The sequence below is a fragment of the Balaenoptera borealis genome (genome assembly GCF_965194805.1).
Source record: "Balaenoptera borealis genome assembly, chromosome: 5".
Taxonomy (NCBI): domain Eukaryota; kingdom Metazoa; phylum Chordata; class Mammalia; order Artiodactyla; family Balaenopteridae; genus Balaenoptera; species Balaenoptera borealis.
Window position 1 is genome coordinate 55,132,501 of NC_138862.1, and position 27,951 is coordinate 55,160,451.

At 40.8% G+C, this 27,951-nt stretch overlaps 1 long non-coding RNA gene across 1 annotated transcript; it reads right to left on the reverse strand.

Moving 5' to 3' along the window:
* Positions 1-27,951, reverse strand: LOC309629258. Its single transcript, XR_014244955.1, has 3 exons — positions 18,564-27,951; positions 1,066-11,538; positions 1-121 (listed from the first exon to the last, which is right to left on the reverse strand). It is a non-coding gene; the product is annotated as an uncharacterized lncRNA (long non-coding RNA).

A 27,951-nucleotide genomic window follows, 5' to 3' on the forward strand; every position in this document is an offset into this window, starting at 1 on the left:
GAGTGATGGTCAGTCATGGTTGGTTCCTAAACAACAACTCCATTCCTTCTTCCTGCTCTCAGCGGGTCATGTTTTTGGGACCAGTCTTCTCTGTCAGATAGTGGTGGTCAAGCTGAGTTGCCTGAAGCATGAAAAAGAGAAATGAGCAATTTTGAGAAGAAAGACTGACTTGGTATCTTGTGTGTAGCAGCCCCCCTTGCTGGGCTCCAGCACATCCCTTACTAATTGCATAATCCGAGGGCATTATCTTTGGTATTCCTTATCTGTAAAACTGGAACATTACCAATGTTACAAGGTTGGGAGGGGGCAGGAATGAAGTATTACAAGCACCTAGGTCAATGCAGACACATGAAAGTATTTGTCAAATAGGAGTTCCCTTTCCCTTCCTGGTCCTATCATTAATACATCCTTGTGGAATATCTCTCTTCAAAGTTAGCACCTTGTCTAGAAGATTTTTGGAGCACATTGTTGATATTGACTTTGAAAATAACTGGGGGAAGATTGTGAGATGAATAATGTGAGGTCATCTTTAGGCAAGCAATTCTTCACTTCTTATTTTATTTGTACTCATAATTCTAATACAGTTGACTATTGAACTATGTAGGGGTTACAGGCACCGACCCTCATGCAATGGAAAACCCATGCATAACTTTTGACTCTCCCCAGACTTGACTACTAATAGCCTACTGTTGACCAAAAGCCTTACTGATAACGTAGTTGATTAACCTATATTTTGTATGTTATATGTATATCTCTATATTTTATTTATTCATGTCATACTAACTTTTTTCTTAAGCTTTTCTGAAATTTCTAGGCTATGTGGTTTGTCTGTGAGTTTGTTCAAATTGCTGCAAATCTCCAAAAATTTTTCCAACATATTTATTGAAAAAAAATTGTGTACAAGCAGACCTGCACAGTTCAAACCTATGCTGTTCAAGGGTCAGTTGGACTTGCTTTGGGAGTAGTCCTCCACTTTAAATGTTACCCCAATTTCCCCATTTGTCATAAAGATTTCCTGCTCTCCCTCCCCTTTCATCCCAACAGAGAAATTCCCTGATAACATACCCAGGAAGTAGAATTCAGGACTCCTTTTCTTCATCTGAAGTCGAACAGCCCTCCTTGAATGGCGGGCATTTTTCTCCTGTGATAAATTTGTCTTCTTGACAAACTCAAGCCATTGGCCTCCAGGTGGAGCTGCATGAAAGACAGAAAGAAGGGAAAAGAGGAAAAAACCAGGTTGGCACTCCAGAGATGCAGACGACCTGAGAAAGACACAATGAAACACAACAATGGTGCGTGGTCCTTAGGGGATTTGTGGAGAAGAGAGTGGTGAACTGATTCAGCAGTTTACTTCCGCAAGAATTTGAAGAGACTGCCGATTTGCTCAGCCAGCCAGGACAGGATGCAAGAGGAGTGAGACACAGTCCCCATGGAGCTGGAAGTCTGGGAGTAGCAGCACATAGACTTGGAGGAAGAACAGCAAAGTACCCATCACATTCAGTGGGAAACTGTGGTGCAGCTTAGGACATGGTTTCATAGGTGACAGAAAGGCTAGTATCAAGTTTTTTGCCTGCTGTTCTATTCTAGGCACTAAATTATATGAGTTAAATCAATTGTCTCATTTAATTTAATCCTAAAAATAAACCTTTGACATGAGTGCATTTTGATGGTGAGGAAACTGAAGCACAAAGAGATTAAATAACCTGTCCAGGATCGAACAGCAAGCAAACTACAGGATTTCAACTTAGACCTGTCTGAATACAACACCCAAGCCCTAAGAAAGCCTAGAGCCTCTTGCCAGCTACATGACTAAGCCCTCCTAACTTTTCTGTGCCTCAGTTTTCTTTTCTGATGAGTGGAGATAATAGTGCCATACTAGGATTATTTGGGGGGTGATGCTTTGCTTGTACCTTCCTGTCTGGCAGTCTGCCTCTCACCTTAGACCCTGCTAATTGGACATCGTTGCCCTCTAAGCACATGATCCTGCTTCCAAAAGAAGTCTGCCCAGACCAGGTGGGCACTTGACTCAAGGGGTGGAAGTAGAGAGCGACAGGTCCCAGAACCACCTTAATTTCATGTGTCCTGAGGGTTGATTGTTCACTTTTTCCTAGATTCCGGTGCGACTGTGCTACAACTTTACAATAATACCCCCAGGCTCCATTCCTTCCTGTTTTCTTGGGCTGAATTGAGCTTTTGTTACCTGTGACCAATAGATACCTGACTAGAACAAATGTTTTCCTCATAGAGTTATTGTGAAGTATCCATGAGATAAGGTAAATTACAAAGGGCAAGATTGATGAGGCTGTAGCTATTTATCTTAGTGAGTAAAATAGCAATTTGGCCTTTATAATTGAGTCCTGAGATGTTCAGTTTATGGAATGCTTCATTATGTCGAAAGGAGAATTTACACAAATTTCACTGCTGCTTTTCCTGCCAGGAGGAATCAAAGTGCCTGATAGTCATGTCAGACTAAAGATGTGCAGCCCCTGGGTTCTCTGTATTTGGGAGAGGATGGCTCCAGGCTGGTCATCTGGGAACCACTTTAAATTAGGTTTCCATTGGAACCAGACTGTACCCTGCGGAATCTTCTAGAGGGATTCATAGATTGCCTGAGTGAATGGGCTGACAGGCTGGCTGGCCACGCACTATCTCTACCCGTGTGAAGGTTCTGAGAGATGTGTACACCCCAACTCCAACGAGTAGTTTCACCAAGGAGACTTCTTATTTGATCTGGTTCATTTGCATCAACTGGTCAGGTCACGCGCCACGGCCAAAGCAACTATATAGACATGAATAGGACCTGAGAATACAAACCTGCTTCTTTTAAAAATAAAATAAACTCTACTGGACATTTTAAGTCTGGGTTATTTAGTATCATAAGTGTTTTGCCTTTGGGCTGACGATTCAGTGGGTTTGAAGAGCTAGTCAGAAACAGCACACTTTGTGCTGCCGTCTTATTCTTCACAGGGTTGCACATTGCTTGATTCATCACGGACCTCGGGGTGCCAAGCCTTCCTTTGTTTCTTGATAATTTCAATACCTCTCCGATTAAGGCGAAGCCATTTTCACCTGATTTTCCTCCCCCCACCCTCTCAACCTGCACCCCACATTCTCCTACTTTCTCCGGGGAATCACATTCCTTCATTCACTGCCCCCCAGTCAGGCAGCAGAGGAAGCAATATTTTTTTCATTGAGTTTTCTCATGGTTGCTTTATTATTTAACTCAGACCGTGTAAATCACCAGTCGGAGGGTGACCTTTGGGTGAACCTCATTCTGAATGTCAGTTGACTGATGCAAAGACACTCAGTATATTTTCCTGCTACTTTTACGAATCTCACTTTTCTCAGCTTTTGCCCATTAGGATCAGTTATGACGCTTTAAAATAAAGTGTCTTTTGTTGATATTATGAAGGGTTCCATTCTCACTCCAGTAAAGTAGCGGGTCAGTGCATACTCTCTTTGGGAGAATTTTGGAAGAGGATCCGTGACAGCTTTTAATCAGATGATTCCTCAGAAGAGGATGCTGAAAGCTGCTTTGTGGTTGGTGTCCTTTAATTACCAACATCATCAGAAAAAGAAACCACACCATAATCTCCCATCAGTGGATTACATTGTGGACATCGGACAGAAGTCCTCCTTTTAGAGTATCCCTCTCCATGGTGGGGAGTAGGGGATAGTGGTACTTGCCCAGTTGCCTTCTCTGTGTACTAGGATCTTGGTGGTAGGGTCAACCTAGGCCAGATATCTATCTATAACTATACCAAATGAGTTAACCTGGGACTTCATGAATTCAATAGTAAATGTTTACCACGCCTGTGAAAGATAAATATAAACAAATATAAAATAAAAATGAACATTGATTACTTACTGTAGGCCAGGCATGAATCCTACCTCATCCTCTAAGCAACACTATGAGATAAAATAACAGCTAAGATTTATTGAGCTCTCACTATGTGCCAAGAATTATTCCAAGTGTCATCTATGTACTAACTTACTTATTTAATCCTCCTAATAGCCTCATGATGTGGGTACAGTTTTTGGACCCATTTTATAGATGAGGATGCTGAGGTCCACAGAGAGGTTAAATAACTTGTCCAAGGTCATACAGCTGGCAAGTGGTGAAGCTGGGATTCAAACCCAGCAGTGTGATTTCAAATCCCGTGCGATAAATTACAACCATACCTGCAAAAGATACCTGATGGACCAGTGAAAACTTCCAGTCCCTTCTGTGACCGAGGGAATAGTGATGCTTACGTGTGGTCAGGACTTCTCTGCTCTCACCTCCTGCTGATCCTGGCTGCAGCCCCTGCGCTGTTTTCGTCACGGGCAGCCTGTGTGGGAATGGTGCTGGCTCCTTGTGGGGTCCTGCTACTACCTGGAGATCTTTCTCCATCTCTGCTAATGTAATTTCTCATCTTTCCCTTTAAATACAGTCTTTGTCTGTTGATTTCTATGGAGATTGGCTCCCTCAATACTTTCTGCAATATATCTGCCTCTAATTGCCAAGAAATACCTCTCTCTGGGTTTGTTTACATGGCACTGTGGCTCTGTCTGCTCCAACCATGCCCTGTCTGCGTTCCTCTCCTCTATTAGCATTCTCTGCCACACTGAGGCTGTGAAAAGAGCCATATTTCTCTGCCTTTGCTGGGAAGAAACATTTTGATATTGGGATTTTCAGCTAAAAAGTGAATGTCCCATTGAGCACCTCTAGGACACAATTAAATCTCACCCAGTCTTATAATAGCTCAGGAGTGTTCTGATGGGTTTTACGCATTTTTATATCCAATGTCAAATAGGTTACCAAAAAAGTACGAGTCCTGCTTTCTACGTTGAGACGGAGCAAAGAGGAATGGACATGGACTTTGGAGTCGAGCAAACCCGGGTTTGCATCCCAGTTCTAGCACACACTGTCTGTGTGGCCTTTGACCACTTACTGAACCTCTCTGAGCTTTCTTCTTCTATGAAACAGATAAAACAATACCTCATAGAACTTTTTGAGCATCAAAAATGATAGTAGATGTGATGTTCCTGGTATAGACTAGGTATGCAATTGTTTTTCTTTTCTTCCATCAGGTTTCCTGTTCTGCCAATATTTGGCTGTTTACCTTGACCTCTTTGGAACTCATTTTCCTTATTAGTGTTTTTTCTATAAATTATTTATTTACTTTTGGCTGCGTTGCGTCTTTGTTGCTGCGTGCGGGCTGTCTCTAGTTGCGGAGAGCGGGGGCTACTCTTCATTGCAGTGCGCGGGCTTCTCACTGCAGTGGCTTCTCTTGTTGCAGAGCACAGGCTCTAGGAGCACGGGCTTCAGTAGTTGTGGCATGCAGCCTCAGTAGTTGTGGCTTGCGGCCTCTAGAGCACAGATTCAGTAGTTGTGGTGTATGGCTTAGTTGCTCCACGGCATGTGGGATCTTCCTGGACCAGGGCTCGAACCCGTGTCCCCTGCATTGGCAGGCGGATTCTTAACCACTGTGCCACCTGGGAAGCCCTCCTTATTTTTAAAATGAGGTGTTAGGATAAGTTGACTGCCAAAATCTCTTCCAGCTTTAAGTCTCTCCTATATCAGTCTCGGTAGAGGTGCTAAGTGCTTTCCTTATGTTATCTCATGTGATCCTCTTCACAACCGTTTGAGTCAGGTCCTATTATATTTCACATTTTACCGATGAGAAAACTGAGACTCAGGAAGAACGAGTAAGTGGTCAGCATTACTTAACTAGTGGTTGGCTAGGAAATGAGGATTTGAACCCAGAGCCTACATATTAGATCAGTGCCCTGAACTGCAGGGCTCAGAGCCACATGCCGTAGATCCTTATACAATGGCTTCTCAGCAGTTACTCCCAATGCCTTTGATCATGCACCACCCATGCTATGACGGGCGGGCTGTGTCCTGCCCAGTGGGTTTACTAACAGGGCACAAATCCAGAAAGCTAGGAATTTCCCTGGAATGATAGGACAGTGCCTCACACAGGACACGAGTGGATGACAAAGAATTGCTGACTGATTGGGTAGATGGCTCCTCAGCCCCCTGACCCATCGGGGCAGAGAGTGTACACAGGTGAACACTGTACAGCCTAAAATGACTGCTGGATGAAATAGCTGGCAAGCATGTCTGGGTCACTCTTTGGTGATATCAGGGCATCCTTCTTAGCAGTCCTACTCCCTTATCTAATTTCTTGCCTCTGATATGCCATGGCTTCAGAAACCAGCTAACCAAACGTGTTAGAGCTGTGCTTCGCATAAGAGTAAGTATACTCTGTGGAAGTCGCTAAGCCACACTTGAAGAAGTGTTAGTGCTTGAAGACGGTGACATTTCAGTGTCATCAGAGAGAAGGAAAAGCCGTTGAAAATAATTTGAAGCCTATCAAATGTTTATACTAATTTGCATACATAAATACGTAGATGTTTATATCTGCTATACCCGCATTTGGCTCTGCTTAAATGTTCTGTTCCTTGCTGGGCTCAAATGCAGACTCAAATAGTAGCCATGCTCAACTTTCCCACAGAAATTGCCTAAAACACCAGGTACTGACTCCTGGTCATTTTATTGGTGTTTCTTTCAGGAACCCACATTGGCATTATAATTATCGGTTGGTAGGAAGCTGACACCTACTTTCCTGGGCTTTGTTACCTTTCTTTTTTTTTTTTTTTCTTCTGGAGATATATTGGGTTATAGCTTAGCAATGTTACAGAGAAACTCACGTGCTTAGGTGATTGTAATGTGCTATTTTCTTTAACTTATTAAATAAAAACTCACCCATCAGCAGTGTTTCAGATCCAATTGAATTTTTATTTCACTTTAAAACCTTAAAAACCAGCAGGAAAATTGTGCTGTAAGACCCTGAGTGGCAGCCAACATCTTTCATCAAAGAAACTCAAAATACTTCCCAAACATTAATTAAACCCCATTACATTGTAGCCTAGAAATGTATGCTGCATTTTTTCTTTTTTTTAAAAAAAAAAATGAATGCAAGCAAGTAAGAAACAGATGTACATAGCAGAGGAAAATGAAAACTTCTTGAGGAAAAAATTTGAGTTTTCAAGTACCAAGGGCATCTACTCCCTCTTTTTTTTTTTTTTTAATTTAATTAATTTATTTATTTATGGCTGTGTTGGGTCTTCGTTTCTGTGCGAGGGCTTTCTCTAGTTGCGGCAAGTGGGGGCCACTCTTCATCGCGGTGCGCGGGCCTCTCACTATCGCAGCCTCTCTTGTTGCGGAGCACAGGCTCCAGACGCGCAGGCTCAGTAGTTGTGGCTCACGGGCCTAGTTGCTCCGCGGCATGTGGGATCTTCTCAGACCAGGGCTCGAACCCGTGTCTCCTGCATTGGCAGGCAGATTCTCAACCACTGCGCCACCAGGGAAGCCCCACTCCCTCTTAATAAAATGATATTCTAGTCCCCGATCGCATCTGGCTGCTCAGCTTCTTACATATAGAGCTGTTGATCCAATTTTCCTTTCTACAAGCATCATTCTCTTGGCACAGGCAGAAACATTTGCTTCTTAGTTTTATTGCCATCAGACGTGGTAAGGCTGTGGCCCACAGGGAGACTTGAACAGTTTCTAAAGCAACAAGGAAGTTGTACACTTTCCTAGTGTCACACCCTGTGTACCTGGTCCACTGGGAGCGGAAGTATTCTAAGCCAGGTTGCAGGACCTATAAAATGAGAGTTAGAGCCTAGCCCTGGCTTGGAGCTTTGAATTGCACCTTGAGGTCATGCAAGGAACCTAGCGGGACTGTGCACGGGGCGGGCTGGAATGCAGACAAGCCTGTACCCTGCTCGCTCTCCACTCCCATCACCACTCACCCCTCCAAGCCCCACAAGAGAATGCTGAATTGCTAAGCTTGAAACCGCAGAATCCTTTTCCCAGAAATCCTCTGACTCACCCAAGCAGCAGTACCACCCTTAAAGCAGGAGTTGACTGCCGGTTTGCTAGAATTTTTGGCTGGCCTTGAGTCCGGCTTAATTGCTCCAGTCCTCATCTCCCTCGACTCATCAGATCACGCCTCCTCGTGTCTTGCAGTTTCCATGCCTAGTGGATTCAACATCTGGGCTATGTATTCTTCACCAGTTATGATTATTTTTGCATCTAGTCCAATATTATCCCCATGAGTATTAGTTGTTGCTGCTGTTGTTATTATTATTATAATCCTCTGTGTTCTTGAAACTCTAGTAGTTTAATCAACAATTTTAAAGAACTAGGTACCATATATAACAGTAATAAAACTACTTTTCCTTTTAAAAATGTTTTCACAACCAGGATCTTACGTCTTGGATTCATTTCTTTATTTGCTCATTTACTCATTCATTCAACCAAGAGACTCCTATGGTCTCACTGGGGATAAAACGATAATTAAAATATGGTTCCTGGTTTCAAGGAGCTGACAGTGCAGAGCGGAGACGTGTACACAGAACTGAGAAGACAAGTGCTGTGCTTGAGCTGATCGACGTATTTACCAATGAGAAAAAAGAGCCGTAGAGAGCACAGAGAGCTTCTCAAAGTCACACGGCTAGCTACTTGACGAATAAAAGCTAACATCCAGACCTTCTGGTTATTAAGCCACTGAATTTTTGCCAATTCTGCCACTCGGTTTCCTTTCGAGCTGTGGTTCTCAAAACTGTGGTCCAAAGACCAGCCGTATCAGCACCATCTGAGAACTTGTTAGGAAAGCAAATTCTCAGCCTCCGCCCCAGACCTACTGAGTCTGAAATTCTGGAAGTTGGGCCCAGAAATCTGTATTTTAATAAGCCCTCCAGGTGATTCTGATGCACACTGAAGTTGGAAAACTGTTGCTTTAGATCAATGCTTCTCAAACATCAGTGAGCATAGGAATCACCTGAGAATCTTGTTAAAGATGTAGATTTTGATTCAGTAGGTCTGGGAAGGGTTTTGGTTCTGCATTTTGAATAAGCTCCCTGTCTATGCCTATGCTGCTGGTCTTTGCTTAAGTAGCAAGAATATATAGAATAGTAACATCAATAGGAGCAATGGTTAATCCCAGCTGACGAATGGTGCTGGGGTGTCAAGTGAATTCAGTAAAATGATTTCCTGTCACCTAAGAGCTTAAACACTAGCACAGACAACGTTCAGATGGATAGACTTTCAGGGCACAAAAACTGTCAAATAACTACTGAATGTGTGCACGTGTGTGCATGTGTGTGCATGCATGAGTACACATGCAGGGATGCACATGCATGCATACACACAAAGAGAACAGGTAAATATTTAAAGAGGCAATCTTACATAGCCGCACCTCTCTTATCGAGGGAGCATTTGAATATACTGGTATTATAACCAAACATAATCAAGAACCAAGAGGCCAGAAACATTTCTCTGAGTAGTCAAAATAAACAACACAAAGTCCATCATTTTTATGGATAGATTAGTCCTTCAAATCCTTATTTAGAGTTATCTATTTTTATTTTACATAAAATTCTTACATAGTCACATTAAAAACAGACTTAAGAGTAAATTGGATAAGCGAGGTCAAAATGCTATAGACAGGCATTCTGACAGTAAAGCAGTGCCAACTGACAAGAGGGGAAAAATTGTGTGTGTGTGTGTGTGTGTGTGTGTGTATACAGATACACATATATAAAACTCAGCAGATTGGAACCACTTAATATAGGGGAAACACATGGGTAAACATCAATAAAGAGCATTGTATAGAAAGCATAATGTAGTAATCACAGAACATGCAGAAAATAATAAAATTACAAAATGTTCAAGATATTTGGAAAACATATAAAACATTTGAGACAGTTCCCCCCCACCCCAAAAGGGTAGAGCTGTTAGATTTAGCAAATAAAAATATTTTATCTGGAAATCCTAAAAGTAGTTAAAAATAAGAGGGCTTGATCATCTCTGGGAATTTCATTGATGTGGATTGCCATTTTCTCTGAAATGCCTGTCAAGCATTACTGTAGGGGAGGTTGCAGAGTGGTGACTGAAACAGGAAATGTTGGAGTTGTCTGCTTGGACAGGGAAAGTCCCAGGCAAATTTACTCTAGGCCTCTCAGTTGGTTAAGAAGGGTGTGTCTGTTGGGATTGTTTCTGGCTGCAAGTAACGAAACCCAACAAAAGATAGCTTAGACAGGAAAAGAGTTTACTGGTCTCATGCCGCGGAAGATCAGAGTTAGGCAGTCCAAGACTAGTGTGAATCAGCAATGTCATCAAGAGTCCAGATTCCGTTGATACTACTGTTTCATCATCTTTAACATTGTAAAATGGCTGTTGTACTTCCAGACAGTAAGTGTAGGTGACAGGCAAGAAGGGGGGAAAAGGCAAGATAAAGTTTAAAGGGCCCAAGAGCACACCAGCCGAAATTGTCTTTAAGAAAATTTCCTGTGCGTCGCACCCAGTGAAGTCCTTTTTCATCTCCTTGGTCAGAACTTGGTCATCTAGGGTTTCCTGATTGCTGGGAATCTGGAAAATTGGACACATACACCTTGGATAAATTCAAGGTTCAGTTGTTAAGGAAAAAAGGAAAGAATGAATGAATATTGGGTGGGCAATAAGTAGTGTGTGTCTTAAGGTGTTTAGTGAAGAGGTGGTATTTCAATAGTGGATGAAAGAAAAAGAGAAAGTCTGGGTGAATGATGGAGGAATCCCAAAGAGATTTGGAAACATGAGTGAAGAGGTTGTATTAGGTTGGCTGTTCAGGAAAACTAATATATGACCTCAAGTGGCGTCAAATCACCCAATTCAAAGTAAACCTCCATTTTTAAGATCTGGAATATGTCATTTTGCCTGACCCTCTGTACCTCAGACTGTTTTGGAAAACAAGCTTAGTGCTGAGTGACAAGTGTTACATATTTATTTGACACTTACTTATTAGTAGACAATGTTCTCAGTCCAGTTTAATTTGAGAGACATAGCAGGCAAGGTCTCTGAGCCATTGATAATCTATTACAGGGTGAACCTTATGATATTACTTTAACCATCATTATAAGCAAAATGGGAACATCTTTGCAGTTTTCATAGCATCCTCTGACTGGACTAGTGGAATCTATAATACTGTGTAAAACAAATGACTATGTTACATCAGGAAAATAGTGAGAAGTTGGTGAAAGCTTTACAAAATAATGTTTGAACCAGACCTTAAAGGATGAGTAAGATTTCACTAACTGATGCAGACACAGAGACACTTCAAGACCCTGCATGGTTAGAGCACTGTTAAATTACCTTGAAAAGACATCTTGCTATGTCAGAAAGATCAACTCACCTATTTTATAAAGAAAAAATTGTAAGAAAGTGTAGGTGAAGTAAGTTTTCTTGAATGTTGCATTGGCTTTCTGCTTTAATTCTGATTCAATTATCCAGAAAACATCATTCCCCCCAAGTCCTTTGAAATAATCGACATTTTACCTGAATCCAAAAGCTTCCTTCTTTTCATAGTGTGTTTTGTGAACATTTCCTTCCTTTCTCTCCTGCAGATATTGTGAGTAACCCAATTTTGTTCATTTCTTGACAGGTGAAAAGGTGGCAGTCTCTTATTTCACCTCCATTTAAGCAACAATGTCGGGAATTGTTCCTTCTGGCTTGATATTTGTATGTTGGAGGTGGGGGAACAAAAGGCACGAAGAACAAAATTGAGAAACGAGGGTAAGAACATGTCGCTGCAAACCCTGGGAGCAGTCAAATCAGGCTGCCAGCTGCAACAAGAATCTCTCTAATAAGGAAATTAGAGCATGATCATTTCTGGCTATGTGACTCTGATTCTAAATAGGTTTTACAAATAGTTTGTGATTGAACTTGGAAACATAAACAAATTGGCTTTGTGGAATAAAGGCTGCACTACATTTTAGTTAGACAATGAAAATGCTTTTGTGGGAGGCTCTCTGGGAGAAGGGACAGCTATTTTAATGAGAGCGTATGCATTTGTGAAACACACCGGCTTTGTTGCTTTCTCTTTGGAGAGTCAGGTCCGATACACTCAAAGGAAAGTTTCCCAACAGGGTCCCTAAGAGGACAAGTGATAAAGGCAGGGAATGGGCAGTGTGTATTTGAAACTCCCCATTCAGTTGCTGGGAGGAGAGGTGCCATTTAAAAATAATAGATTTTAAAATATCAGTAGCTTAAAAAATTCTAGTCAGCCATCTCCCTTGGACATTTCTTTTGTCTCTTGGAGGTTTGGGGATAGAGGTTCTCTAAGCTCTATTAATATATTTTCACTTATAAATATTCAAGCAGTGTTCCTGACGCCTCCCCAACTGATTCAGTGCAAGCTCCCTACGCTGGCAAGAGCGTGGTGCCCGAGGAGATGCGAAATTTCTAACAAGGCCCCGGGTCAGCCTCAGACAACCCAGAGCCATTTGAAAACACCAAAGACTTTTCAGTCAGGATAAAGGGTTTATAAATGCCCGTGTGTCCAAGCTTATATTCCACATGAGAGGATTAGCTTCCACTCTCTGCAAACTCTCCCAGTTGGTATAAGTAGTCATGGTTTTGCGTGTTTTGTGTGAAGCACAAAACACGCAAAGGTGAGGGAACACATCTGCCTGATCGGAAGATGCTCTTTTTTATTTCCCTTTTTCTAAATCGACTGATTACTCGCTAAGGCCTAATACACCATGGAGTACAAGTCAGCAAAATCTCTCTGATAGTGATCAGTTCATATATTTAGAAACAAAGTGTGAGGCCTGGTGGGGACCATAAGGTCATTGGCTTGCTGGGTAGGAGTTTAGATCCAGCTCCCACAGAGTACATTCCGCTGTGTCAAAATGCTTACACTGTGGACATTCTTCCTATGATCTAATGATCTAAGCCTAGATCCTTTTGTGTCAGCTGTTCTCCCCACATCCGGGTAGATTCCTAGGAAGTGGATGAAGTCTGGAGCTGCATTTACTCATTCTCCCTTATTGGGATATGGGGTCTCTCACATCCCTGGGGCCTGAGTGGGTGATTTCTCCCACTAAATGCTTTCTAGGCCCAAGTGAATCAACATACAAGGGCTTACATCTACACTTCATCTATGGCTCCATTGACACACACACATCCTGTAGGAAAATGAAATATTTTGCTAAAAGAAGCTTATATTGTCTCACATTTTCATTTCAGAGATACTTCATTTTCATTTATGATTCACCTTTAAATGGACGTTTAGTTCTAATATTTCAGTCCCCTGCTGCTGCTTTTTCTGTCAAGCATATAGAAATTTATAAATGAATCACCAGGTGGGCTTCTTATTTAAATGGAACTCAAATTAATTCATTGTAGAAATAAAATTTCTGCTCTCTTTAACCCACCCACTCAACATAAACAGTTTATTTTCATTACAGGGTATTTTCCCTAACAAGCAGAGCACAGCAGAAAGCACATCAAACTGGGTGTCCTGTGACCTAGATTCTAGCCATAGTTCTTCCACAAATGAATGAATCTGGACAAGTCATACATAAAAGATGGAGTTATGCCAGGTGCATTGGAGGATGAGCTTCTCAAACTTTACTGTGTGTATTAGTCTGGGTTTTCCAGAGCAACACACCAGTAAGAGGAAGATATATATAAAATATGTAAATATAACACATACATATATATATATATATATATATATATATATATATATATAAAGTATGTATATATTTTTTAAGGAATTGGTTCATGTGATTATGGAGGTTTGGCAGGTCTAAAATCTGCAGAGTAGGCCAGCAGATTGAAGACCAAGGGAAGAGTTGCAGTTTGAGTCCAAAGATGGTCTGTTGTTAGAATTCTCTCTTCCCAGAGGAAGGTCAGTCTATTTTCTAGAAAGGTCTTCAACTGATTGGGTGAGGCTCACCCACAGTGTGGTGGGTAACCTGCTTTATTCAAAGTTCACTGATTTAAATGTTAATCTCATCTAAAAAAAATTTCTCTGAAGAAACATCTAGCATATTGTGTGACCAAATATCTGGATTCCATGGCCTAGCCAAGTTGACCCATAAAATTAACATTCATGCCATATGTATGAATCACCTGAAGAGCTTGTTAAACATAGATTCCTGGGCTCTGTCCTCAGATTCTGATTCTAATTTGCTATCCTTTTGCTGGGGGATGCTAATGTAGCTCTTTTAGGGGGTACTTTTTGAGTAGAATTGTTCTAGGTATGCTATTGTATGATCATGGGCCAGACTCTTCTACAGATGAGGAAACTGAAGCCTAGAGTTATGAATGGGCTTGTCCCAAGGAGCTCATTTAGTTAGATATTCTAACCTAAATCTTCAAATCTTAGTCCAGGACTCTTTTCACATAACATACTGCTGACATGTAGTGCAAATGAACTTTCTTAGGTTAAAATCTAGCCTTGTAATTGACTCTTTCTCAAAACCGAAGTGAACTAGTGGGATTTTTCATAGAACTTGACAACCTGATCCTAAAATTCATGTGGAAGAGCAAAAGGCCGGGAGGAGTCAGGAAATTTTGAAGAAGAATAAGGAGGGAAGACCCATACTAATGTATCTGCAGGTGTTTTATAAAACTATAGTAATTAAAGCAGCATAGCATTGACAAATAGACCACTGGAACAAATCAAGAAACCATTGTCAGACCATAAATATTTGAGATACGTATGATACAGGTAACATTATGAGAAAAAGATTAGCTATCCATAAATACTGCTACAAAATGGTTATCAATGTGAGAAAAAATAAACTTCCTACCCATACCACACTTAAAAAACAAATTCCAGATGGATCAATGTAGAAGCAACATTTAAAAACTTTTAATGGAAAATTTAAGATAATATTTTTTAATATCAGGGCAGATAAATATTTCTTAAATGAGACACAAAACACAAACCATAAAAGTAAAATAACAATAAGCCAATATTTATTGAGCTATTCTATGTGCACACAGTATTCTGAGTAAATTATATATGCTAACTTATGTAATTCTCATGAAAACCCTAGGAGGCCATCATTACTATGATCTTCATAAAAGACTGAGGCCTGGAGAGACTGTTCACTTCCCTAACCTGTGTGGTAAGTGGCAGATGTGTGAGTTGATCCCAGGTCATGTGGATCCACTCTAGAGCCACTGCTCTATACACTACCTCTCAAGACAGGAAAATGGGCCACATTCAAGTGAAAAGAATATATAATATTACATAAATTAATTAAAAGTACAAACCAATACTAGGAAGGTAATATTTTTAATGCATATAACCATTAAAGGGTTATACACACACAAACACACACACACACACACACACACACACACACACACACACAGAGCACACTTAAAACTCAATATGATGGGACTTCCATGATGGTGCAGTGGTTAAGAATCCTCCTGCCAATGCAGGGGACATAGGTTCGAGCCCTGGTCCGGGAAGATCCCACATGCCACAGAACAACTAAGCCCGTGAGCCACAACTACCAAGCCTGTGCTCTAGAGCCCACGAGCCCCAACTACTGAAGCCTGCGTGCTCTAGAGCCCGTGCTCTGCAACAAAAGAAGCCACCGTAATGAGAAGCCTGTGCACTGTAGTGAAGAGAAACCCCGGCTCGCCGCAACAAGCAAAAGCCCGCGCGCAGCAACGAAGACCCAATGCAGCCAAAAAATAAAAATAAATAAATATTAAAAAAGAAAAAAAAAAAAAAGAGTTCAACAAATTGTAGAATAATTACATTTTGGAATACAAAGTAAGGTAGGTCTAGATATACCTACACAGATAAAGTTCAAAAACCTAATGTGAGTGAACGAAAGATGTTGAAAAACGTATAGCATATGATATCATTTGAGTAAAGTCTAAAAATCTCACAAAATAATGATATATAGTATTTTGGGTATATAACATTGCCATAAGATATGGATCAACTTCAGGATAATGATTACCTTTGTCGGGTGGGAGGTGGAGAAAAGGAGAGAGTGGAGGATGAGAAGAGAAGTTTAGCTATATCTTATTTCTTTTTCAATCTCAAGGAGACACGGATAAATATTCAGATATGTTAAATATTAAGCTGGGTACCCGAGAGTTTTGTTATTTTCTATATGTTTGAAATTGCCTATAATTACATGTTTTTAAAGAAATAAAAATGCTACCCCACAGTCATTAAGTCATTATTTTTAGTATACAATTGTATTCTTTTTTTCTGAGGACTAAAATACATAAAGTTTCTCCTTTCTGCATATTATTTTTTCCTTAGGTATCCTTTTCTACTTATTATAAAATCTTAGAGTTGGAAGAAAATTTAGAGGGTGTTTGTTCAAATCTACCTGTGGATTCAAATTATTGTTCCAAGTAAAAACACTTGGTAGAATTTTCTTTTATGCTTAATAATCTGGAAAATATGGCTTTGGTTAACTGGATATTTTGTTTTAACCGAGTCAAGTTCCATGGATAATGACTTTAAAAAGTAAAGCATAATAAATTACACTTAACTTTAATACTATACTAAGCACATAATTTTATCTGTAATGATACAGAAGGCTGTGAAGAGTCTCAGGATCATCATTATAACCATGAATTACCATTATTTTGGTAACATGTAGAAGTGCCAATCAAAAGAGATCTGGTTGGCAAAATGTCAGATAATATGGAATAAAAGGAATACATGGAGAGAAGGGAATTACCATTTATTGACATGTTGTGGGAGATGCTTTAGATACATAATTTCATTTAAATCCTGCAGCAACCCCATAAGGTAGATATTGTTGTTCCCACTTTTCAAATAAAGGCGTTGAGGTTCAGAGAGATTTGAGGTAATTTGCCCTAAATCCTGTTAAGAAAAATTATCCCAAACATGAAAATAAGGCAAAAAGAACCCTATGTGGAGCTTTATCTAATTGAAGACCACAGATTAATTCTCTAACAGAATGTACCTTTGTTTGACTTGCTATTTAGTATTGATTAGTACTAAATTCTGTGAAATTATAGGTTAATTTGTAGATTTTTATTTTATTTATTTATTCATTTATTTATTTATTTGGCTGCACCTGGTCTTAGTTGCGGCATGAGGGTTCTTTTAGTTGCAGCATGCGGGATCTAGTTACCTGACCAGGGATGGAACCTGGGCCCCCTGGATTGGGAGCCTGGAGTCTTAACCACTGGACCACCAGGGAAGTCCCAACTTGTAGATTTTTGTCTGATAAAAATACAAATGATTTTTGTCCAGTAGAAAATATAATTCAAGAGAGATCTTTCTTTCTTTCTTCCTTTCTTTCTTTCTTTCTTTCTTCCTTCCTTTCTTTCTTTCTTTTTCTTTCTTTCTTTCTTTTTTTCTTTCTTTCTTTCTTTCCTTCTTTCTTTCTCTCTCCCTCCCTTCCTTCCTTCCTTCCTTCCTTCCTTCCTTCCTTTCTTTCTCTCTCTCTATCTATAGATATATATCCAGTCTCTCCTATTCTTGAACCAGTATTATAATCCTAATGCTTCCCTCATTCATAGATTAAATGAATTTTGACATGTGTTCTTTGTATGTTTGCATGAGAGTCAAGTTTTTAACTTATTAAAAACCATACTTTGAGAGTCCCACAGCTAAAGCCAGGGCTTTAGCTCTGGAGCATGCATTCTTGCTCTCACATGCTCTTTTTGGGTGTATGTAGTGTATTTCATTACTGAAAACTTGTGCTTAATTAAGGAACTAGTCTCAGTTTTCCTTTAACTGAGAAGTGGAAACAACATGGAGGGACCCCGTCTCTGGATGTGCGTCTCCTAATATTATACATAGAGGCCTCGTCACTTGGGACCCATGGAGTTGCTACTTCCTCCTGCCCAATAAATAGAGGGATAGGATGGCTTATCCACAATTTCATACTATGTACTTTGTACATATGTATGTTATATGTATACATACATATGTATGTATATGTATATTTGTACTATGTATTTTGAACTTCATAGTCTGGGTGGTATAGAATGTGTATAGTAATGAGTAGAGTCCATGGCCCTATTTGTAATTTCTATCCCCATCTCTACTCAACCAACTTCTAGCTCTATACTGAATCCCTATAACACAAGGCATTTTACAAAGATAGTTCTATTCTACAAACTCCAAGAACATACATTCACAAACATGTAACATGAAACCCACTCATTCAGTGTAATAAGGGAAGGTGGGACTGAATTAGTGAAAATACGGAATTATGGACTATTTCTAAAAAACTGAAGTAGCATTATTTTCAAGTACATATATGCTCTTATGTCAGTTATGAAACTATACCCTGCAACTGTCCTTGGGGACTTAATTAATGGGGAGATAACAGTGGTATGTAATCAGCTTATCAACAGAAGGAAGAAATGGGCATTTCTTAAGTGATTGCAAAGTTTGTTCTCTTAAGCAGCTAAAACAACTCTTAGTTTCTTTATAACCCTTTCCAGATTATCAGTCAACATAGAATAATCTTTCTTGATAAGAAAAAGCAATAGAATTCTTTCAAATCTAAAGCAGGGATATGTGAGCTAAGGAAGTTTCCATGCTTCTATGGATATATTTTTTTTCCCCTAGAGGTTAATTCACTAAACAAGCTAATTGGGCTTAGTCCACATCCCTGGTAACACCATCTTGAAGCAAAATGTTGGAAAAGGTCTCCTGGCAAATGGCAACTAGTGGCCACTGCCCTTTTGCCTGGAAAAAAGGGGGCTGCTGTCGTACCTGGCGGAGCCCAGCGGACAGCGGGCAGGCGGTCTGGCAGGGATGCCTGCTGATGCTGATTACCTTAGTCCAGCGCTTCCTTTCTGGGGAAGCAGGAGGAGAGAAATCGATGCCAAGTTCTTGCACAAGGTCAGATGTTTCTGGAGGAAGGGAGCCAGGGTTAAATTAGCAGTCAATGAGGTAGGAAGCTGGGTGGAGAAACGCAGGCTGGGAGAGGGGGGAGAAGTCTGGAAATTCAAATAGAAACAGCAGTAAAAAGTAATTACTAACACATTTTCCAGCTTGGAAAGCCAGCCACATCCCAAACCAGGGCCAGACTCAGAGCTCTTCTGTTCCAAGGAGGCTGGAACAGGCTCAAGGGACAGGAAGGGACTGTGCAAGCCAGGTGCCTGTCGCTGGCTTTGGAGCTGTGCTCCCCGAAAAGGGAAATTCGTCTTGAAAGAGAAAGCAAAGGACATTTCTGCTTAAATTCTCCATTCAGAATAACTTTCTCCATACATTCAATGCATCCATCCTTTTAGGACCTTTTAGGATTATTTAGCAAAAAATTATCAAACGTCAAAACAAAGTATAGGGAAACCTTTTAGGCAAATGTAAGCCTTTGTGAACCTAGAGTATCTCCCTTCTCTGCTGTTCAGCATCGCTGGAGGAAAGAACCTGTGGGAGGGACAGATCTCAGGAGAGGAGGAGGAGGGGAAATGGAAAGGAGAAACAATGGTCTCTGGTGTCAGGGAGAAATTCGTGATTGGATTGACTGTTTTGACAGTTGATTTTTATTATTTTTTTCCCTCCAACTTCAGAACCATGACAGACGATTGCTGAACATCAAATTGATGAGTGAATACTCCATCAGATCTGGTTGCCTTAACAACTAAAATAGCCAAAATGTTAAGGCAGTCAAATAAGATTGATTATTTTTGATACAATCTGTGTGTGGTTGACGCAGAAAGTCTCGGCCTAATCACACATATAAACACCGAGGCTATGTCAACAGATGCAAAAGCAGCCAGAGGACAAGCGAGAAATCCGTCAATCACCTGGATGCCTCATGTCTACCATGCACTCAACAGTGCAGAGGAACACCAGAAAGAGTCTCTGGATTGCTTCTGGCTGCCGGATGTCACAGGAGGTAGCCAACCTTAAAAGCTGGGAATTTTGATCCTTTCATTTTCTAGCAAAAAGGCAGAGTCTGGCTTGTAATGGAGAAGCAGATTTCCTCCAAATTGTTGTCTAGAGGTGCTGAATCATGCATGAATGTCAGCAGATGACGCCAACCATGGCATCATTTCACGGGGGCTTTATCTGGTGTGAACTAAGCGCATTCTACTTTATGCATTTTCTTTTATCATCCACAGATAATTGTTATGCTGTGTCATAGACCAAAAAGGAAATTAAATCTCTCTCATTATTGGATTTGGTATTTGCAGGCTTTCCTGAAGACAAGGAAAAGGAAATTCATTTTAGATTTTAGACAATTCTTAAATTAGAAAATTGCAATCACCATATCAGGAGCCTATCTGAACTCAACTCACCATGTGCAGAGGGATGTATGCCTTAGCATAATGGTTCAGGCACAAAGGTTCCTGAAGCTTTACTCTTGTTTATTTGTTTGGTTAGGTTTTTCTTTTCATTCTGAGTTCTAAAAAAATTATTAGTTAATAGCTCGATGGCAATGCAGTCTGTGTTGAGAAAAAAGGAATTGATTAAGAAGTGAGAGACTGTGAGAGACTGAACATGAGTGAAAAAGAAAAACCTACGAAACATTTACTGTGTAATTTTCCAATACAGATTTGAGTAGGTACCACATGCAGTTAGAAACAGATGCATTTTCAAGCCTTTATTATTGAACAAAGTATACTTTCTGAGTTTCCCCCTTTTTAAAGAGAATCCAAGAAAATATAATGCTAAAATCTATATATTAATTAGCACGGCATTCATTTGAACATCTAATTTCTTGAAATTTGAGAGTCAGGCTCAACTCTTGGAGGTCCTGATGTAGCTAGCACATAGCCGGATGTCAAGGAAAAACAGTAGCAGTAATCGTTCATGGAAACAAAATATTGATCTGCATATATCAGTTTGATAGATTAATTAGCAAGGATATTAACTTGACACATTGATACTTGAAAAGTGAATCTGTGGATCCATTTGAATGTATGTTTAAAAACGTAATATCACATCTTCTTAGATAACTTTATATTTTACAGTATCTTTTACTTTTCTTATTTTAATTGATCCACACCACAATTCTTTGCAGGTTGACATCTACATTGGACTCTGCTGATGAATGTACAGCCATGCCAATCATGGTTGCCTTTTCCTTCCAGCTTGAATTGCTAAGACCTGAGCTTTCTTTATACAAGTTGTTGGTAAGTAAACAAGAAAATGATGTTACCCAAACACAGACAATCCACTTTGGCACCAGCAAATTGTTCCTTTCCTGGGAATTTGAACTAGGAAATTCCTAAAGAATAAGACAGTGGTGAGAGCTGATGTAGAGAGAAGCCTTGATGTAGAGAGAAGCTGGAGAGGCCATGATGCTTATTTGGGTTCTAAGAGAGCAGAAACGGCGGGTCAGCGGAAGTGAGAAGGAAAGAAAGGACACAGAGACAGCAGAAGGTGAGAAAGGAATAGAAGGGAGAAACTGAAAGGTAGAGAATAGCCAAATGAGATAAATGCAAGAGCACTAGGGTGGGACTCCAAGACCTCCTGCCGCTAAGGTCACGAGGATTCACCTCCAGCTCCGGGGCAGCTGCTGTTCCTGCTCCTGGTTTTGTTTCTCCCGGCAACTCTTAGTAGCATGAGTGAGTCTTTGTTCCTTGCATCCAAAGGAGTTTGACTACAAAGCATTTTTATCTTCCATGTTGCTACTGAGCAGCAAAAAGAGAAAGCAAAAGTCCTTTCCTGAGAGGATGGATCGTATTATATTTCATAGGCACGCAAGTAGAAAGTGGTGGAGTCAACACATGTGCACAGACTTTTCTAAAATTGGTGCTGATGTCAGTTCATCACACTATGGCATTTTAAAAACATGCCCCCAAATCCTTTGACACTCCTTCCATTAAGAGGTGGTGTCTATGTCCTCTGCCCTTGAATATGAGTGGGAACTTTTGACAGCTCCAACCAAAGAAGAGTAGCAGAAGTAATGCTGCATGATTTTTGAGACTGGTTTAGAAAAGATTATGCAACTTCTATTAGGTTTTTTGAGAATGCTTTTGGACCCCAGGCACCATGCTGTGAGGAAGCCCAACCTGGTCCATATGGAGAAACTCTCTGGAAAGATCCTGAGGCAAGGCGGGGGGGGCAGTGGGGGGGGAATGTATTGCCAGCTCTCAGCTGTTCCAGCTTTCTTCTTTCTCACTGGTCTCCACTCCTTCCCCCACCCCCCATTATTCTAACTTCAACCACTGTTTGACTGCAATACCTGAGAGACCCAAGTCAGAGCCACCCAGCTGAGAACTTTCTAGATTCCTGCCCCACAAAACAATGAATAAAATAATTATTGTTTTTATGAATAAATAATTTATAAATAATTAAGTTTTGAACATAGTAATAAACATTCGGTTAGAGCATTATTACCAAATGTGTAAGAGGCTACACCCAAAATCTGAGAGGCCTACCAGCCATTGTACTTCCTCCGTAGGGGTAGAAGGGGCTATTTATGATCCTTTGTTCTTTACCTTGAAGGGGATGTACCTGGAAGATTTCATTACTATGGTAGGTCCCTAACTCTTCTTTAGAGGTATCTTCCGCCTTCTGGAGTTCATGTGTCTTACCAAGGCCTCCAAAATACTTGGCACTTCTTGCTTATCTGATCTGATTAACATGATGTCATCAGTAAAGTGAAGAAATGTATGGTTTTTTGGAATGCCCAGTCAGGTCACTATATTATGAGAGGGAGAGAGTTAACATGGCCCTGGGGCAAGATCATAAGTTTGTACCGTTGTTTATCCCATATGCAGATCAATGATTGCATATAGTGTATTAGATACCAGGCTAACCTGCTCTAGCAAAGAAACCGTTTTTGGTACAACAGCTACAACTGGGGCTACTACGTGATTGAGTTTGTGGTAGTCCACTGTCATATCACAGGGTCCATCTGGCTTCTGTAGGTGCCAGACTGGTGAATTAAATGTGGATGGGGCAGTAATTGCCAACTCTGCATCCTTTAGGTCCTCAGACCTGACACTAATCTATTCCCAAAGGATGCAATGTTGGTTTTGATTTAATATCTTGTCCATGGTGGGAGGGACAGTATCAGAGGCTTCTCCCATTATGAGAATTCTTAACTCACAGGTCAAGGAACCAATATAGAGATTCTGTCAACCGCATATTCTAATTATACACTCAGAGACTGGAGAAATAGCTACTGGTTAGGTCCATACACTTAGCTGACCTACTGTGAGCCAGGAACCAATGTCAACACACAGTTCTTGAATGAGTATTGCACTTTCCTCAGTACATGGTTCCCTAAGTAGATGGTTGTAGATCCCTCTGGAGAAGGACTGGGAGAATCATTATGATAGCATTTGATCTTGCAGTGTCCTTCACTCATGAAACCCAGCCTTGCTTTCAGTCAGAGGTCTTTGGGTTGAAAACTGAATCAGGTCCAGAAACTTAGTTAGGGATTGTGACATTTTATTGTAGCAGTAGCCCTTAGCCTTTGTTTCTTTTTGTTACACAGATTGAGAAATAACCTTGTTGCCCGCTCAGTCTTGACCCTGGAGATGCTGCGTTCCATTAACTATCTCCACAGCACTCCGTGAGTCATGCCACTCCCCGCTCCCCAGCCTTGCCACTCTTTACAATAATTGAGCTCACTTTGCTTTTGATGGCTAAGCGCTACCACCTGGCCTCTATTTTTTCAGAAGTCTACAAGCACTGTGCTATTTGAGAGCCAATTTTGCAATAGCATCCTCCAAAATCAGTCCTATTCTACAGAGGTTAACCACCACCGAGATTCTTAACAATGCCGGTGTCCCCTGCACATCCCCTGCTCTTTGGTAGATGGAATGTCCTCTGAACTCTCTCACGGAACATAATAAGCTAACAGGTTTTCTGACATTGCATTATGTAGCCAGTGCAATATGCCCACTTTCCTAGCCCTTCAATTCCTTCCTCCTTCATTTGCCCCAACAATGTTGGCATGTCTCCCAAGGTTCTTGCCATGATCTTAAATCCTGCATCAAGGGTTAGTGTTCCAAGATCTATAAACTATCCTTTATCCAACTTTATATTCCATCCCCTTTAATCCAGCGCCTCCAAGAATCCAGTCCATTTGTATTCTGCTGGCTCTTGACAGTAAAATTTGGTTACATCTTTCAGCTTCTTAGGTGTATAATCCTTTTTCTTGCTTTGCAACTCCTGCACTCCCCCAGCTGGGTTATGTTGTGACTTGACCCTAAGTTATTCTTCTGGTGATTACAAAGGGAGGTGTGGTAGATTATGGGGGTGGGTGCACATAGTTTTGCAAGGTAGAAGCTTCTGTCTCATCTTCCAGTAAGGAGGAAGAACTAGCCTTTAACAAGAAGGAATGGGCCTTTTTTCTTGGCCCAGAGAGTCTAGCAGAATATGAAGATTTAGGTTCCTCATCATAACTCTTAGGGTCCCACTCCTTCCCAAACAGGGCCACAATCTTAGTGTAGGTGAACTGTCAAGGTGAAATATCAACCTTCATGGAGTTCTGCTACTTTTATACTTAAATCCTGGCCTTGATCCTCAGATTTTTCTGCCTGCCTGCTGCAGGAGATGAGAGTCCTTTTAAATACTGCCAAGGAGGCCCCCTTCTGGCTTTCACACTTTGCTCATATTGATGGTTAGTTGCCTTCATTGACATTCTTTAATGCATGGATGGCTCTTAGCAACAGTCATTCAGTTTCACAGTCCTTACAGTTAGCATTTACCACAAAACTCTCCAATGCTGTTTGCTAGAACAATTTCCTTCCACCGGTATTCCATCCTAGTTTGCCACTGGTAAAAGTTTTAATAATCGTACTGCAAGTACATGCCAAGGGCTATTAATGCTTCATCTCCCACCAGCGATGGAATCATCATTGCCAGCTGGCTGAAGTCTGTTTTTTTGGGCCCCTTCTGGTACTATATGACAGGTCAGTTTCTCTAGGAAACAGACTCTGAAATTCTTAGAACTGGGTGCAGGAGGTTTATTGAGAGAGTGTTCTTAGGAGGTGACAGGAGAAAAAGGTTGGACCTAGGGAGAAATTGAACTGTCGTGGAATTACAAAAAAAGCCTCAATCAATCTTAAGAAGAGTTCTGGACCATCATTTTGTCCTCCAGAGTTGTCATGCCCTGAGGCAGGGGTGTTGGACCTTCATAAACCACACCCATTCTCCCCAACTCAAACATCCTGCCACAGGGTAGGGAGGGTGACCTTGGTGGGTGCAGCTGTCTTTGGATGTTGCCAATTCTTGGAGTGGAGCTCAGCTGAGAGTTCCCAGAATCTGGGGGAATGAGAGTGTTGGTCCTGAAAGAAGGATCTGGTTGGTATACCACAACATCCATTATATCCCACACAATGATGTTAAAAACAAGACAACAGGCCCAGAATGGAGTCACTTATGCTAAGCTCCATGTCACCAAACCAAGACTTAATTTAATTACACCTTCAGCTCTCCTGGAAATGGAATCTTAAACCAGTCAGTCAGGAATTGCCTGATCAGCACTAGTTAGGTCATCTGGCTGGTAGACCCTTGCCATCCCCTAAAGGAAAGTAACCTCGCAATAACCAACCTGCTTTTTTGCCTAGTGTAACTTCCTTGTATCTTCTCCCTTCTGCCTATAAAAGTCTTTCATTTTGTACAGCTCCATGGAGTTATTTTCTATCTGCTAGATTGGGTGCTGCTTCATTCATGACTTGTTGAATAAAGCCAATAAAATCTTTAAAATTTACTTAGTTGAATTTTGTTTCTTAACAATGATAATGATTTTCCATCTATGTATTAGGACCTACCAAATATTCCTGATAGATTGACTGCGTACCCAACTCTAGACATAGCGAAGCAACAGCATGGGTGGAATTAGAGTCAGACACTGAGCGATAAATGCCGTTCCAGTAAGAATTCCTGGTCCTGACTTCCCAGCTTTCCTTAGGTAATTCTCTGCATTTGGCCTTACAATCCCTTAGCACAGAGAAGTGGTCTTGGAAAGGACATTCTGTTCCAGGTTTTCCACAGGTTCTCACATCAGATTAGATGTGTTGCACAAGTCCAAATAGTCTGTGAAGTAAAGGAAAGGGTACCTGTGAGATTGTAATTTATTAATATAATAAGAAATATGCATTTGGATTCCATCCACTGTTCCTGGCACAGAGCCCCTAGAACCCTTGGAATTTCCTAAGTAATGAAAGCAACAAAGCGTCTTTTGTTACATTAATGAGGTGACTTTTGGAAAGTCCCTAGGTAACCGAAGGATGGTAGTGATTAGAGGGTTGGAAATTTCAGTCCCAACCCCCAGGCCAGGGAAGGGAGAGGGCTGGAGATTGAGTTCAGTCACCAACGACCAATGATTTAATCAACCATGTGTATGTAAGAAAACCTCCATGAAAACCCAGAAAGACGGGATTTGGGGAGCTACCAGGTTGGTGAACACGTGGAGATTCGGGGAGACTGGCACCCTTGGAGACGGCATGGAAGCCTCTTGCCTCTTCCCCATACCTTGCCCTACGCATATCTTCCACTGGACTGTTTCTGAGTTATACCCTTTTATAATAAACCAGCAATTTTGTAAGTAAAATATTTCTCTGAGTTCTGTGAACTGCTCTAGCAAATTAGTTGAACCCGAGGAGGGGGATTATTGGAACCTCTGATCAATAGCACGGGCGACAACCTGGACTTTTGAGCGGCCTCTGAAGTGGGAGGAGGGGAAGTCTTGTAGGACAACCCTTAACCTGTGGGATCTGATGCTATCTGCAGGTAGATCGTGTCAGAACTCAGTTGTTTGGTGGTGTGGACAAAAACATATCAGAGTACCAAAGCAACAAGGTTTGGACTTTTAACATCATTTGGGCCATAGTCAAAAGGTAGCAACAAGGGAAAATCTACTGCTCTTGGAACCAGAAAATACAAGGAAATTTAGATTCTAGTTCCAGCTTTGCCACTCATTAGCTAAATTATTTTGGGAAAAATCACTTAACCTCTCTGCATTTCAATTTTTTCAACTGTAAAATGAGTATAATATGACCAAATTGTGTTATGCTCATTTTACAGGTGGTTTTAAGAACCAGAGGGGCAATGTTTGTAAATATAAAGTGCTGTTATTGTTTTGGTTAAAGGGGAATTTCTTTAAGGATTGTAACAAGGGTTCTAAATTAACTTTATTTTTCTACTTCACTAGCTTTACATCACTAATGGGCACATTTTTTCCAAATTATACTTAATATTTTACCTGAAAATTGTTGTTTTTGCCTCTCTATAGGATTCTAAAGATAAACCCAAAAGAAACCTTGCCAGGTGTGAGCCATTGGACATCACTCTAGGATGCTTTGGTTTGGAAACCTCCCCTTGATGGTATAGGAAGGACCAATTTCAAACAAACCACTTAATAAATTGTTAATAAAATGAAAAAGCCCCTTTCCGCAATAGCAACCAGAAGCAAAACCACGAGCACTGTTCACCGAGTCTCCCAGGACAGGAATGTTTGGAAAGAGAGAGAGAAAAGGAAGACGGGGGAAATGATAATAATACTTTATGTTCATACAGATTTTTCCCTCCATTGGTTTCCAAGCATTTGGCAAACTTTAATTGGCTAATCCTCACATATCCATTTAAGGTTAAGTAGGCAGCAGGTATTATCCGTGATTTTCAAATGGAGGAATAAATGTACAAAGAGATTAAGTGCCTCCGGATTCCCAATCCACAGCCCAAACTCCAAGATTTCACTGTGCAGAATCGTTTGGGTCTTTTGTTGATCTCTCTGAAGCACAATCCTGGACAATTCATTTTCCCAAAGACAAAAGATATGGTATCTTTGTTCCTCTATAGCATTTGCTTTGGGTCAAAGGCAAAGATACATATTTTCAGGCATGACAAACTTTTTTACAGGTAAGCAAACTCAGTGTGGGCAGAAAAGAAGTCTTTGGTGTGTGCGTGTGTTTAATTTCCAAAAAGACATTGATGTTCTTTTCTGGGGCTGAACACTCTTTGAGTCCAACAGTGAGGCAGAGCTTGCGAACAAAACCCTTCCTATTCACTTCAAACTGTAGTATCTTTGCTAAACGTTCTTCGGAAAATTCCCAGCTTTGTTTAACAGATTACCAAGGCTTCTCTTCAAACTACCCAGCTGACCCCCATTCATCTAGTATCCTCGAGGTTGCCAGGAAAAACAGACTGTCCTCACCAGATTAAAGCTTGCTGTGGGATATAAGACAATTTT